The sequence below is a fragment of the Macaca nemestrina genome, chromosome 6, assembly GCF_043159975.1.
Source record: "Macaca nemestrina isolate mMacNem1 chromosome 6, mMacNem.hap1, whole genome shotgun sequence".
NCBI lineage: Eukaryota > Metazoa > Chordata > Mammalia > Primates > Cercopithecidae > Macaca > Macaca nemestrina.
In genome coordinates, this window is record NC_092130.1 from 54,909,661 (window position 1) to 54,923,942 (window position 14,282).

The 14,282-nt window shown below is 34.5% G+C and overlaps 1 long non-coding RNA gene across 1 annotated transcript in view; it reads left to right on the forward strand.

The window, feature by feature from the left end:
• Nucleotides 1-14,282, forward strand: part of LOC105463157 (uncharacterized) — an 833,151-nt gene that overhangs the window by 789,468 nt on the left and 29,401 nt on the right. The window contains exons 13-14 of the long non-coding RNA XR_011624711.1: nt 11,053-11,113; nt 13,826-13,976. This is a non-coding gene — a long non-coding RNA (uncharacterized lncRNA). The remainder of the gene's footprint in view (nt 1-11,052; nt 11,114-13,825; nt 13,977-14,282) is intronic.

Genomic DNA, 14,282 nt, shown 5'->3' on the forward strand with positions numbered 1-14,282 from the left:
ATTGCCATCATCCTTATATGCAGAGATATCTACTACATATCAAGGTAACTGCTCAAAATGTCACATTGGTCAAAGGAAAATTAGAAAAATCTATTGTAAAGTATGCATTTCTATTAATAACATTTAAACTATGAATAAAAGCCAACTTTTAAAATTTAGTCATGGAAAGTTTTTTTTTTCTAAGTTGTGGGTATTCGATGTTGATTTCACACCTTTTGTTTGTTTCTACCTTTCCTGAGACTTTCATAAATATTTCATATAAAGACCTCTCAAAATACTTTTATTTCATGCTCCAGTTTTGAAATTTTTCTTTGAATTAGCAATGTTAAATAATTACAGGAAGAAAAATCATTCAGAATTTGCTTATTCCTCAGCTTCACTTTTCCTTGATAAAAATCTAATTTGAAGAGTAAGGAATGTTTATATTTGGTCGAAGAGAAAATTCATGAATACTATGGATTAATGACATCATATTCCAAACAAACATACGTCTTCTGAAGAAAAAGCATTATAATAATAAACATAATAAGTTAACATTTTATGAGTAATTATTATGTCCAAGGCCAATTTAAATTTAGTCTTCAGAACCATCATGCAAGGTACTATTTTATCTCTATTTTTCAAAAACAAAAGTTCAGAAGAATTAGGTAATTTTCTGGTAAACAGAGAAGCCAGGGTTCAAATTCAGACAGTCTGATTCCAGAGCCCATATTTATACCATTACCCTCTACTGTCTCACTGTGAATGAGCAGCCAAAGTATCACATACACAGGGAGAGGAAATATTTGCTGAGTGTATACTTGCACTGATTGGATGTGTTAGCGGGATTCTTGGATCTTAACCTATGTTGGTTTTTCTTATTTGTGTTGTATAAAGGAGCTGGAAGGAAGGTAGATGTGAACAAGCTGAACAGGTTTCCTAGAGTAGGTGGCTCTTAAAATCCAATTTTCTATATTTAACTAAACTGTTTTGTTTCGTCACGTAACTTTTTCTTTAAGGAAAATATTAATAGCAATAGCTAATAATGATTGTTCTTAATCTGTAACAGGTGCTAAGCTCAGTGCTTTACAATCATATCCATGTTGATTGTGCAGGGCTCCAAGGCCCACCTATATTTCCAAATATTATGCCATATCTTCTTTCAAGATAAAGCATATTTTCTAAGAACCAAGATTGAATCTAGAAAACCAACTAGATCTATTGTGTGTATGTGATGGAGGTAGAGGGTTGGAGTGTAAAACAGTTGGTAATTAATGCATAACCCAATTAATCTGGTTAAAAGATCATCAGTATGACCAGCTCAGGAAACAGTTCATTTTATTATTTCAATCAGCAATTGAATTAGATCCATTCTGCAATTATCTAATCAATTTCTCAGCAGTAGACTGCATAATAGCTAAAAACTATCAGCCACTTAGAGCTATATTGATAGGTATTATTTTAATTACACATCACTAGCTCATTTCCCAGGATGTAAACTGTGCTTTTTTGTAGCTATCATAAAATATATATGTTCTAGTATCCAAAAAATGAATCTGTGATTTAATAATTTCCAAGTCTTATTTGCAAAATAAAAGTCAGTGTATTTCCTAATTATTCATTCTAATCAACTGTCGATTTTAGTACACTAAGCTGTGTTAGTGGTTGTACTTTAAATATGGTCAACTATTATTCCATATCTTCTCTCATAAGAATGGCTGTGTTTCTGTTTTCCTACCAAGTTTTGTTATACTTTGCATTTCCACTATATTCATTGCCTTAGACTTAGATTTTAATGAATATGTCTGAATTTTATATTTAGATCTTCAAATAGTAGAATAATTCACTGCATTAAAAAAAATCCTAAAATTAAAACACAGTAGGCAGAATATAACACTTCATTGTGGCTAAAATTAAAAATCTTTAATTTTAGTAGATCATTTTTTGCAGTGCTACTTCTGTGTCAAGTCCCAATCTTTATACACACAAGGTTTTTAATAGATAAATATTTGGAGGGCATTTAATCTGCTATATCAGAGACATTTCATATCCTCAAGAAGAACCACATCATAAAGATAGCTATTTATATGCCAGAGAAACAGGAAACATTCTCAAGGAGTTACCTAATCCATAGTTTTACAATTTAAACTTGAGTAGAAAAATACTAGTGGCCTAACTTTTCCTTCTCCTGTTCTTTTAAATCACCAAGTACAGTATCATTTGGTAACATACAGAGTAACTATCCCCTCTATCTTCGGAATGCTCTGCACAATTCTCATAAATCTCTGTATTTAAATTCAATATTCAAATTAATCTCAATAGAGACCTAAAATCCCAACTTCTATCAAATTCTCACTGTCTAGCAAATATTCTAGAGAAAATTATTGCGCCTCTACAATCTGCTATCAAACTGCTTTTCCAGGCTTCTCTCACATCTACTGTTACTCTAAATGAGCCCTGAACCATATTTTCCCTAGTTCACACTATACGCTCCCATAGTCCCTAGTCCTGAAGACATTTCCTTTTAGCTCAGTCTGCTAAAATCAACATTGTTTCTATTTTACCTCCTTTGTAAAGACTTCCTTTATCACACCATATCCAGAAGTGGCATGCCATTTCTGCTTTTCTCTGGCATTGTGCATCTCCTGCATATCACTGATCATGTACAATGCCATTCGAGTAGAATTTGATTGAATATGTAAACTGTAAAACACGTAGAAGGTAAATGAAAAATGTTTGTTGAAAGCATAACTGGGGGGCAGGATGAAACAGCTTAAGGGAGGCCACCATTTCTTGAAGGTACATTCTTGGCATCAGGAATGACAATTCCCTCTGTAACACAAAGTGTAATTCTGAGTAGAATAAGAATGACTCCCATACTTCCCAGTAAAGACCAGTGTGGTTACATGGTCAGAGCCTACCTCAGCATTGACTTTTATTATGAATACCTCAGCTTAGTTTTCAGGATGGTATGTCTTAAATTGTGGTCCATGGATATCTTTCATCAGAATCCACCTGAATGCTTGGTGGAAATGAGGCGTTTTGACTTTGCAAAAGTAGGCCCCAGGAATTTAAAATTCTAACAAGTACTCCACACGTACCGTGTTGATTCTTATACTAATTTAAAGTTTGAGAATCATGATTCCAGTCCAACATTTAGCTTGGTAGATGTTAATAAGGAGTAATTTTTTAAAGGCTCTATGGGTGAGATATATTTAAGAAACTCTATGTTAGAAGTAGTTAAAAGGGTTTACAGCAGAGCTTCTTAGAGCTTTTAGTAAGCTATGTGTTGTGAATATTCACAAGGGGAACATAGTTTATTGTGATTTTCTATGGTAGGAAGCATCCTCTCCAACCGGTTTCTGGGAAAATAAGCCTCAGGAATTTGGCTCCAGCAGATGCTTTTCAATCCAGAGTCAGCTGTGTGTGATTTGTTGGACCAATGAACTTGATCCATCAAAGGTGATGAAATGAACCCCTAATGATCTCTTAATGTTCGTATGGAGATAGGATGAGAGAGACAGCCTTTGGAGAATGAGAGACACTGTCTTCTTTTAGGTAGTCTCTCTCTGCTCCTTTCTTAATAATGCTATTTGCTTTTCTTTTTTATCTTACTTTTGAGGCATTCTATCTAACTTTTAATTTCAGCAATACTGCGTGTAAGTGGTGTGTGTTTGTGTGTGTATGTATATATATAAGAGGGGGGAGAGAGGCATTAAAAAACTATATACTCATAATCCTAATAATGTTAGAATATAGCTTTTTACATAGAAAACTGGACTTTTATTCCTGCTTTGGTACTATGCATATGAGTCAAAATTGCATAGCTGTTCACCTCTAAAATAAAAAACCAGCAAGACCTCATTATATACATAGAAAAGTGGAATAAATGTAGTTCCTAAAAACGTCAGAATAAAAATTTATAATCTGATGATTTACAGTTCATTCCATGGTTTTAGTGTGTAAAGGATAAAGATATCTAGTGGAAACAGACGAATTGGGTCAAGTAAGATTGGAACCCATTAAAATTCTAGCCTGAACCTTGGCGTCTGGAGAAGCTTGGCCACCCAAGTGATATATTATATGACCATTATTTGCCTCTGAGTTTCCTAATTTTTTCATGTACCGAGAAAATGGAAGGCTCAAAAATCCTCCCCTAAAACCCCTCATTTTGGAATCCGTGTTGGAACACTTAAGAAGGGATTGAAAATCACTGAGTAATATTTGCCTACTTGAGGTTTAAAACAAATCCTTAATGCAAAGAATTTTGAATAAATCAGATTCGTAAATTTATCCCAAAACTCACTTTGTCATATGATGCCTAACATCTACAGGTATGTTTCCATTCAAGATCATCACCTCATCATTAAAACAAGGGCATCAAAATGAGCCGGCATTCACTAAGTATTCAAAGAGGGAAATCTGCATGCTTTTCACTTGTTTGGAACAACTAATTTCAAAAGATGCAGTATATTTATATGCACAAAGCAGTATCCCCCTAATTATAATTTATTTTTGCCTATTCAAGAAAAACACAACAGATGTATTTCTACCAACTCTTGGATGGTCACATGGCAAAAGAACAATTGCATGAATTGCTTCAAATAAATGTTCAAGCATTTCGACATCAATACTTTTTCAGCATATCCTTGTTGCCATATTATAGCATTTAACCCTAATGCTATCTCTGTTGAGAATGCAAATGATGAACAAGATGGTTTATATTCTACTCAGATCTCTTTCCTCTGTGATCAGTAAGTATCAGAAACAGAATCGTCTACAGATAGCAGAGCAATTGCATTTTAAATGTCACATAGCTGCCTTTATTATTCCAGCTGGCATGTGGAAAGAAAGGTCCCTCTGTTAATGAGACTAACACTGCCTGTCCCATTATAATAGATTTAAGCAAATAAATAACATGTTTGCCATTTCTGCTCTTGTTTTTCAAGCACTATTTTTGTCACTGATCTCATTGCTACAGACATTTCAGTGGAATAACTATAATTGTTGCCGGGCTTAGGAAATGAAAATTACACATGGAGTCCCTATTTATTTTAGATAATTTAGCATATTAATCCAAATTGTCCTCAAAGCCTGTCCTCCCCAGGGGTCTTGCTCACACTTGCCATTAATGCTAACATGACAGAAAGATACAATGGGTTAGGTTCAGTGGTTCACTAATGTGTGGCAATACCTATTGCACACTTGACAAGAGAGAAATAATAGCCATATTACTTCAAAAGGCACAAAGTCTCCTGCAAGCCAGAAATCGGATAGTAAAAGATCCATCTAAATGATTGCCAAAATTGATTCAAAATCAGGACCACTGATCTCTGGTGTTATGTAATTCAGGGAAATTAAAAGTCCACTAGGAAAAAGTGCCCCTCTGTATTGAGAGGCTATAAATATCATTTTATGGAAAAGTCATGCTTTTCTAATTGCTTCAATAAGTCAGTATGTTTAGACACTGACTCTCTGGCTAAACGGGCAAGCCACACTATACGATCCATTCAATCTTACTCCTTACCAATTTAGCCACTCTCATCTAGGCACTGCATGAGTCACATTATAGTTCTCGGACATGTTGAACTTTCTTTTCACTATCTACAGGTTTTCTGTGTTACCTAATGTGCTACCTAATGAGTAGCACCATTTTTAAAATATAATCTTGTACTGATGACTCCCAAATCTAGAGTTCTAGCCGTACCTGTTCCTATAACTCCAAATCCAAATATCCAACTGCTTAGTTGATTTTGCCACACGAAAACTTAAACTACATCTCGAATAAGTGTCAAGTGAGTCAAAACACAACTCTTTATTTACATGTTACCAAAACGTCTCTTTACTCATCTTCCTGAATTGATAAATAACTTATCATCCACCCACTTGTTTGAAGCAAGTCTCAGAAGAATTCTAGGCTTCTCTGTTTTCTTTCTTCACGACTTTCTAACACCCACAAAAACATATCAGCAACACACAGACCTGTTGGTTCTTTCTCCATCCTAACCCTCAGTCTGCTTTTCTTACCTCCACTACTAACAATGCAGTATCAGCTACAGTCTTCTTTTACCTGGTCTCCTTCAAATAGCCGTTGTCCAGTTCCTCCCTTCCTCTCTCTTCTCTCCCCTTGCTTCTCTTTCCTCTCTTCTCTCCTTTCTTTCAAGAACAGAGAGCTCCTGTACATCATTTTATAATCAATGAAGCCAGCCTCCTAAACTGTTTTGAATAGAAAAAATAATGGTAGAAAAGGCATATTAACATTTTTATCTTACAGATAGCTATTAAAGCTCAGAGAATAAAAAGTGTCTTGTACACACAGTGATATAAATACGGAGTTAGAGAATGCAGCAATAGGTTTCTTGAAGTGCAGTTCAGTGAACCTGGAAACTCTTCTATATAACATAATAACATGCATAAATTTTGTTAATTCTAAGTATTTTTAAGTCTTGTATTATAATCAGATAGCTAATTATAATATTATATGGCTAAGTCATATGTCATTTTATTTTGGTTTAGTGAAGATACAAGCACTACATAATCCTAAATATTTAAGAGCTTTCAGAGTTGATCTATCTTAAGACAGAGAAATACATGCTTTCAGTTATCTTTATTGCTCAATAATTTAAGAACTAATGCAACTTAGAATTACTTAATTTTTAAAAGGAAACTCATATTATTTCATCTACCTGGGACCAGGCAAATAACAAATTGGTTTACAATCCATAAGTAAATAGCCTTGAGATCATTTTGTACTGCACATACTAAGTTTTTTCTAAATGTATTATCTATTTTACTTTGTTGTGGTTGTTATGTAGTTTTGAGGTATTTGTTTGGGGCTTTTTTTTTTGGTGGGGAGAGGCAGGAGATACAGAAATAGTGACATTTGTGCACATTCCAAAGCTGAGAAGAAAAATCAATATTACTCAAGAAGCAACTCTGAACATGTTTATCTCAGTGTATTTCCTTCTAAGCTTCAGTAATGAGCCTCTAAAATTGTTATAGTATACACAGATAATAATCAGTGAGTTTTTTCACATAGCTTCTGGAAAAACTGCTTTGTGTTCCAGTTTTAATTAGTGTATTATTATCCATTGCTAATTTGAGGGGTTTAGGCTAGAATTAGTGCACAGCTGCAGAGAATGCAAGCACATGAATTGCTGGATTAGCTGGAGTTCAAACAAAGGGGAAGGAGTAAATGAGGGGAGATGCAACAAACCGTATCCTTCAAATAACTTCCAAAATTTCCCAGCTATTACCTATAATTTAAAAGTAAATTTCTCGATGAGAAGGAAGCTGTGTTTCTAAATCTGGATTGTTTTATAATAACAAAATATAGAATTACCTCTTTCTTGGTTTTTTTTTTGAAAGATTAAGACATTTAGAAAACTAAAGAGAATAACTTAACACAGACTCACTCACCTACTATCAAGATTTAACAAATGTCAAAATGTTGCCATATTTGCTTTACATTTTTCTAAAAGCAATACAATTTTGCAGAAGCAGTTAGGCCCCTTTGGTGTCTTCCTAAGCCTACTCTTCACCCCATTCTCTTCTCCCTCATCCCAGAGGTAACCAGAAATCTAGAGTTGGTGCAAGTACTCCCCACCTAGGTGTTTGTGTTTTGCCAGATGTTTATAGTATAACATGTACACGTTTTCCTCATGTTTACACCTTACATAAATGATAATATGCTATTTATATTATACTACGGCAGCTTATTTTTTATCCAGTCTTATGTTTGGATGATTTCTCAGTTATGAAACGTATACAATTGAGTTTATTTTAACTGCTGTAATAAAAATCATGTCTTTTATTGTACATGTGCGGTGATAGGAATCATAGCAAAGTTTGTCAAGCACGGCAGTGCCACCCCAGGAGCATTTGGAAAGCCAAGAAGCATTCTTTTGATGACGAAGTATTAGTTTTCTAGGGCTGCCATAACAAAGTGCTACGATTGGGGTAGCTTAAAGAATAGAAATTTATTTTCTCCTAATTCTAGAGGCTAGAAGTTTGAGATCAAGGTGTTGACAGGATTGGTTTCTTTTCTTTTCTTTTTTTTTTTTTTTATTTTTTTTTTTTTGAGACGGAGTCTTGCTCTGTCGTCCGGGCTGGAGTGCAGTGGCGCGATCTCGGCTCACTGCAAGCTCCGCCTCCCGGGTTCGCGCCATTCTCCTGCCTCAGCCTCCCGAGTAGCTGGGACTACAGGCGCCCGCCACCTCGCCCGGCTAGTTTTTCACCGTGTTAGCCAGGATGATTTCGATCTCCTGACCTCATGATCCGCCCGTCTCGGCCTCCCAAAGTGCTGGGATTACAGGCTTGAGCCACTGCGCCCGGCCAGGATTGGTTTCTTTCGAGGCCTCTCTCCGTGGCTGTAGAGGCTGTCTTCTCTGTGTCTTCACATGGTCGTTCCTCTGTAATATGTCTATGCCTGTCTCCTCCTCTTATAAGGACACCAGTCATGTTGGATCAGACCTTACCCTAATGACCTTAGTTTAACTTAATACCGCTTTAAGACCCTATTCTCCAAATACAGTCATATTCTGAGGTACTGGGGGTTACAACTTCACCATATGAGTTAGGGGATAGGGATACAATTGACCCCACAACACAGGTTGCTTCTGGATAGAGTGGCAGGGGCCAAGGGCCAAGAAACTTGAATATCCTGCACCGAACAAAGGCATGGTCCTGCACCCTAGAGTGTCAGTAGGACACTCCTTTAGGAGGTAAACCAGCAAGTAGAATTCGTGGGTTGGAAACATTCATCTGTTGTTCAACTTTATTAGATACTATCAAAATACTCTTCAAATAATTGTACCAATTTAAATTCCCAAAAGCAGCATCTAGAAACTCAAATTTCCTCCATCCTTGCAAACAACTGGTGTGTTCTCACACTTTTAAAATATATGCTGACATCATGGGTATCACATCATTGTTTCAGTTTTCATTCATTTGATTCCAAATGAGGTTAGATATATCTAGGCATATAAATATATACAGGAATCATTCTAGTTATCTGCTCTGTGAACTACTTTTTTATAACATTTACCCATTTTTAATTTTATATTTATTCTTTATATTCTAGATACTGTCCTTTTGTTGCTTCTACATTTTTCACATACCTTCTCCCAGCATGTAACTTACCTTTAACTTTGCTTCTGGTGTCATACTGAAGAATAGTTCAATGTAGTAAAATTTATCAGTAATTTTCCTTGTGTAAGTGGTGTTTGAACTGTACCTAAGGAAGTGTTCTCCATCCCAAGGTCATAAAAATATTCTCCTCTATTTCTTTCTAAAAAATTCAAAATTTTGCCTTTCAAATTCAGGTCTTTACCTAATTTTATTTTTGTTATTATGCAAGGTAGGAATTTATTTATTTTTTCAATAGGAATAGACAATGGTCCCATCATCAATTAGTGAATATATAATAATTTTCCTATCTTTCTCAAATAATAATTTCCTAATTAAGTATGATTCTACTTCTGATTCCTCTATTTTGACCCATTTGTCTACATGTCTATGCTATCATCTGGAATGTCATAACTGCTATAACTTTTTGATGTCTTAATGTCTCCTAGGGAAATTATCTCTCCTTATTGTTCTTCAAAATTGCCTTGGCCCTTACTCCTCCATCTGAATTTTCAAATTAGCTTGTCATGTTAATGATAAGGAGAAATACATGGGCATTTCCTTGAAGTACATTAATTTTACAGTTTAATTTGGGGAAAAAGTAATCCTTAAATATTAAGCCTTCCCATCATGAGCATCTTACATCTTATTAATTCTGGCTTTTAAAAAGTTACGGTTTTAAAATAAAATATTATAATTTATTCATGTAATATGCATTATACATGAATAAATTATAATATTTTATATTTTACCTTTAGTTATATTTATGTATATTTTATATTTTATCTTTAGTTATATTTATGTATATTTATCTTAAAATGTCTGTTGCTCTTATCAGTGGTATGTTTTCTTTGATAAATTATTATTTTGGGTGTTAATGGGTTACTAAGGAGGTACTCTTGATTTTTGAATGTTGGTCTTAGATTCCAGCACAGTTACTAACTTTTCATTTTACTTCTCACAACTCATCTCTAGTGCTTCTATCTTTCACTTGCTTGCCTGCCTGCTTGCCTTCCTTCCTTCCTTCCTTCCTTCTTTTATTTCAATAGCTTTAGGGGTACAGTGGTTTTTGGTTACATAGATGAATGGTAGAGTGGGGAAGTCTGGGCTTTTAGTGTAAATAGTGTACGTTGTACCCAATAAGTAATTTCTCATCTGTCCCCCCTTCCCCTTCTGAGTCTCTAATGTCTGTTATACCACTCTGCATGCCTTCGTATACCCATAGCTTAGTCCTCATTTATAAGTAGGAACAGGCAGTGTTTGGTTTTCCATTTCTGAGTTTGTTCACTTAGGATTCTATTTCATATGCATATAATCATATCAAACACAAATTATTGACCATTTTCTCTTTTAAATTCTTATTCCTCTTTTTCATATTTGTACATTTGCTAGAGCTTTTGTAAAAATGTTGAAGTGTGTCAACTGATAATTTTTTCTGTCTTTTAATGAGGATGCTTTCAAGTTTAACCATTAAGTATAATGTTTGTTATAGGTTTTTAATAGATACCCTTTAACACTTTCCTAATCACAGTTTGCAAATATTTTTAAAGATTAATCGCTTTTATTTTAACCCCAAAATTCTGTTTATATCAAAATTATTCAGCGGTTCATATCATTTAATCACTTAATGAGGTGAATTTTATTACCGGTGCTTGAATTCCTAGGACAAACCTTCACTGGTAAAGCCATATTATTTATTATTATTTATTTTGAGATAGATTTGTTTTTCTCATATTTTATTTGCATGCATTTTCATTAGCATAATGTATCTACAATTTTCTTTTCTTGTATGTCCTGTTCAGTTTTGATTTTGTTAACAACTGAGTCATATCAACTTTGTGTCAAAGTTTTACTAGTTTCAGAAAATAATTCGATTAGTACAGCAGAGACATCTACTTACTTCACAATATCTCTCTCAATCTCTATTTTCTCTTTCTTTGTTGATAGGAGATCTCTGATGATATTCCGGCATATTTTCTGCTCACTCTTACCTAGGTGTGACCATGCCGTAAGTTCTGTGAGGGTTCTTGTGCTCTCATGTGAAATGCTTCTCATGATGTTATGCATGCACAAAACTGAAGCCTGATAACAGTGGCTTTGGGTCTAGTCAAAGAGGTATAAACAGAAGTGCTACAAGAGATCTCTAGGAAGGTCTCTTGAAAGAGAAGGTGTGGACTTTAAGTCTTCTCCTTTCCTTCTGTGTGTGGCACATTGGATATGATTGTTAGACCTCTGCCAGCCATATTGAACCATAATATGATCTTGAAAATGGAAGTCCATATACTAAAGATGGTGGTGGAAAAAGATTAGAACCTGGCTGGCTGAAGACGCTGTGAGGTCAGCCTGGCATGTCAGCCATGAAAAGTGTATGTGTATTTGTGCGTAATGAACTTCTATCTTGTTTAAGCTGCCGTGTCTTTAAGGTTTTTAGGCATATACAGCTGAATCTAATGCTTATTAATACTGGTAGCATTTGTATTCCTTTCATTTTAGTCACTGAAATGATGGATTTAAAGTAAGAATGATCTATTACTTAGTTTGTTAACAATTTTCTGTAAATCCTTTGGCTTTCGATATGCAGTTTGTTTCCTTCTCAGGAAAAGGGGCTCAAGTTAAATACAGAGTTACTGCTCTCCAAACTCTCGTGGAGAAGTAGATCTGCATGGCCCAATGGGTGGACCGTGGTGCTCAAGGATGTAAGCTACTCAGATAGAAATGATCTACTTAGAAAACACTCAGTAACAAACCCATAGATTTTCAAAGTATGAAGTAGAAATAGAATTATAAAGAGACCTGAGAAATTCAGAGCCACAGCAGAACTAGAATATCATTTTCTGCAGTTGGCCTTCAGCGCACCAGCCACTTCGTGCTCATCCTACCTGATCAGCATGATATTATCGATGAAATGGCTTCATGTGACATTCTCCAGGGCATCCATTAGAGGAGTTTCATACTGGGCAGAAATAGTCTTGCCCTAATACCTTCACCATGCTCAGGTATTAGCTGGGTGCAGTTCGGAATGAATGGCCTTGGCATGAATCCCATGAGGGATCTGAAGATGCAACAGTTGTAGAGTGGCAGTCAATTATCTCACCTCCTCCCCTGCAAGCAAGTTCTTTTGAAGGAAAATGTGGAAGGCATAACTTCCTGACTGTCACAAAGCCTGAATTCCCTTTTGTCTGATAGTAGCAGTAGAACATCTATATATAAGTAGTGTATAATACATGCTATATTACAAATGCTATATCTGATATACTTGATATCAAAACTGCTATTAACACCACAACTAATTATCTGTTTGATTATTGATTATCTAGATTACTTAGTGAATTATTTGATCATTATGCATGTTATATTTCTTACTGTTTCTTCTTCAATTCTGTTTTATCTGTTTTTAGTTTACTGTGCTGTATTCAATCTCAGTTTCCTGGAATTTTATAAACACAGTACACTTCTTCATCAGTAAATGTTAGATTTTTTTTTTCCCATTTTCAAGGATGCAAAAATAAAAATCGAACCAACATTCAAATAGCGGAGTTCTTACAATTGGGTATATTCAACCTGAATTTCATGAAATAAAAAAGTTTTCAGCAAACAATTTGCAAGTATGAAAGATAATAATAAAGAGAAAAGGAATCATTGTGATAATAAAACATCCATATCTCCCATTGTCTTTTAGTGAAAGCACAAAAAGTATTCCTGCCCATATGTGCAGAAAATGCAGGAACTACAAAATGTACACTTCTTATCTTTTTTTGCTTCCGCCAAGACCAATTCTGAAGGGAAATAAAGCAGAAACTGAAATATATCCCAAATATTAAAATCTTCAGAGTCTTTTAGGGACACTAACATCTAGTTGTGTTGAGTATGTGTATAGTGGCAGGATGTTATAGAGTAAGTGGAGGTGGAAGTCAGGAGATAGGAGGGGATTTGTCAGAGAAGCAAAGTTTTAAGTTCTGCTGTTGTCTCCCGCATTGCCTGGGAATAGTCTTTCCTTGCCTCATCTTCACATAAATCAGGCTCACCTCGCCTGTGTTCGAGAAATGTTAGCAGGCTAGCACAAACAAGCTATTGGGTAAAGAGCTAAGAGAAATGGTACAGACTCACAACCCTTCAATTCTCTACCAAAATTTCAAACGCTGTCTTTCATTCACTTTGAAGATATTATGTGTAGATTTTTTAAATTATGTCTCTGTTAATGCTTTAATTAAGAGTCCTTTTGAGCGCATTTTCATTGTAATTTTTCTTAGTTTTCATTCAAGCTGAATTATTGCTTTATGAGTATGGTTATTTTCATTAAATACCAGACATTGTATATGAACAATTATTTTTTAATTGATTTCTCAACAAAAAAACTGGCAAATCAAACCTGGAAACATAGGAAAAAATAATATATCACGACCAAGTAGAATGTATCCCATACATTGACAAGTAGGTTCAATGTTTTACAATAATCAATATATTTTACTATATCAACAGGCTAAAAAAAATTATATAATCTCAATAGAGGCATAAAAAGCATTTGACAAAATTGAATATGTTAATATTTTTTAAAAATTTTCTCAATCAAATATGAATTGAAGAAAACTTCTTCAATGAAATAAAAAACATTGACTTTAAAAACATGCAGCTAACATTATACTTAATGGTGAAATACTGAATTTTTTCCCCTTAAGATTAGTACCAGGCAAAAATGTCTACTGTTTTCACTTCTGTTCAGTACAGGTACTAGCTACTGCAGTAAGTAAGAAAAAGAAATAAAAGGCATCTGGATTGGAAAGGAAGAAATATAACAGCCTCCATTCACAAGTAACATGACAGTCTGCGTTAAAAATCTAAGGAATGTATAAAACAGCTCCTAGAACTGATGGGTAAGTTTCAAAAGATCACTGGGGACAAAGTTAATATATAAAAATAAATTATTTTCAATATACTGGCAATGAAAAATTAGAAACAAAACAGTGCCTTTTAAACAACATTAAAATATGAAATACTTTGTGAGAAATCTAACAAAATATATATCAGATTTGACTGTTACAAACTATACAACAATTTTCATAGATTGGAAAAATCAATATTGTTAAGTAGCTAATTCTCTCCAAAAATGTTCTATAGATTTGATGTAATCCCAATTAAAATACCAACACACTTTTTCATGAGAAAATCCATCAAAAAGC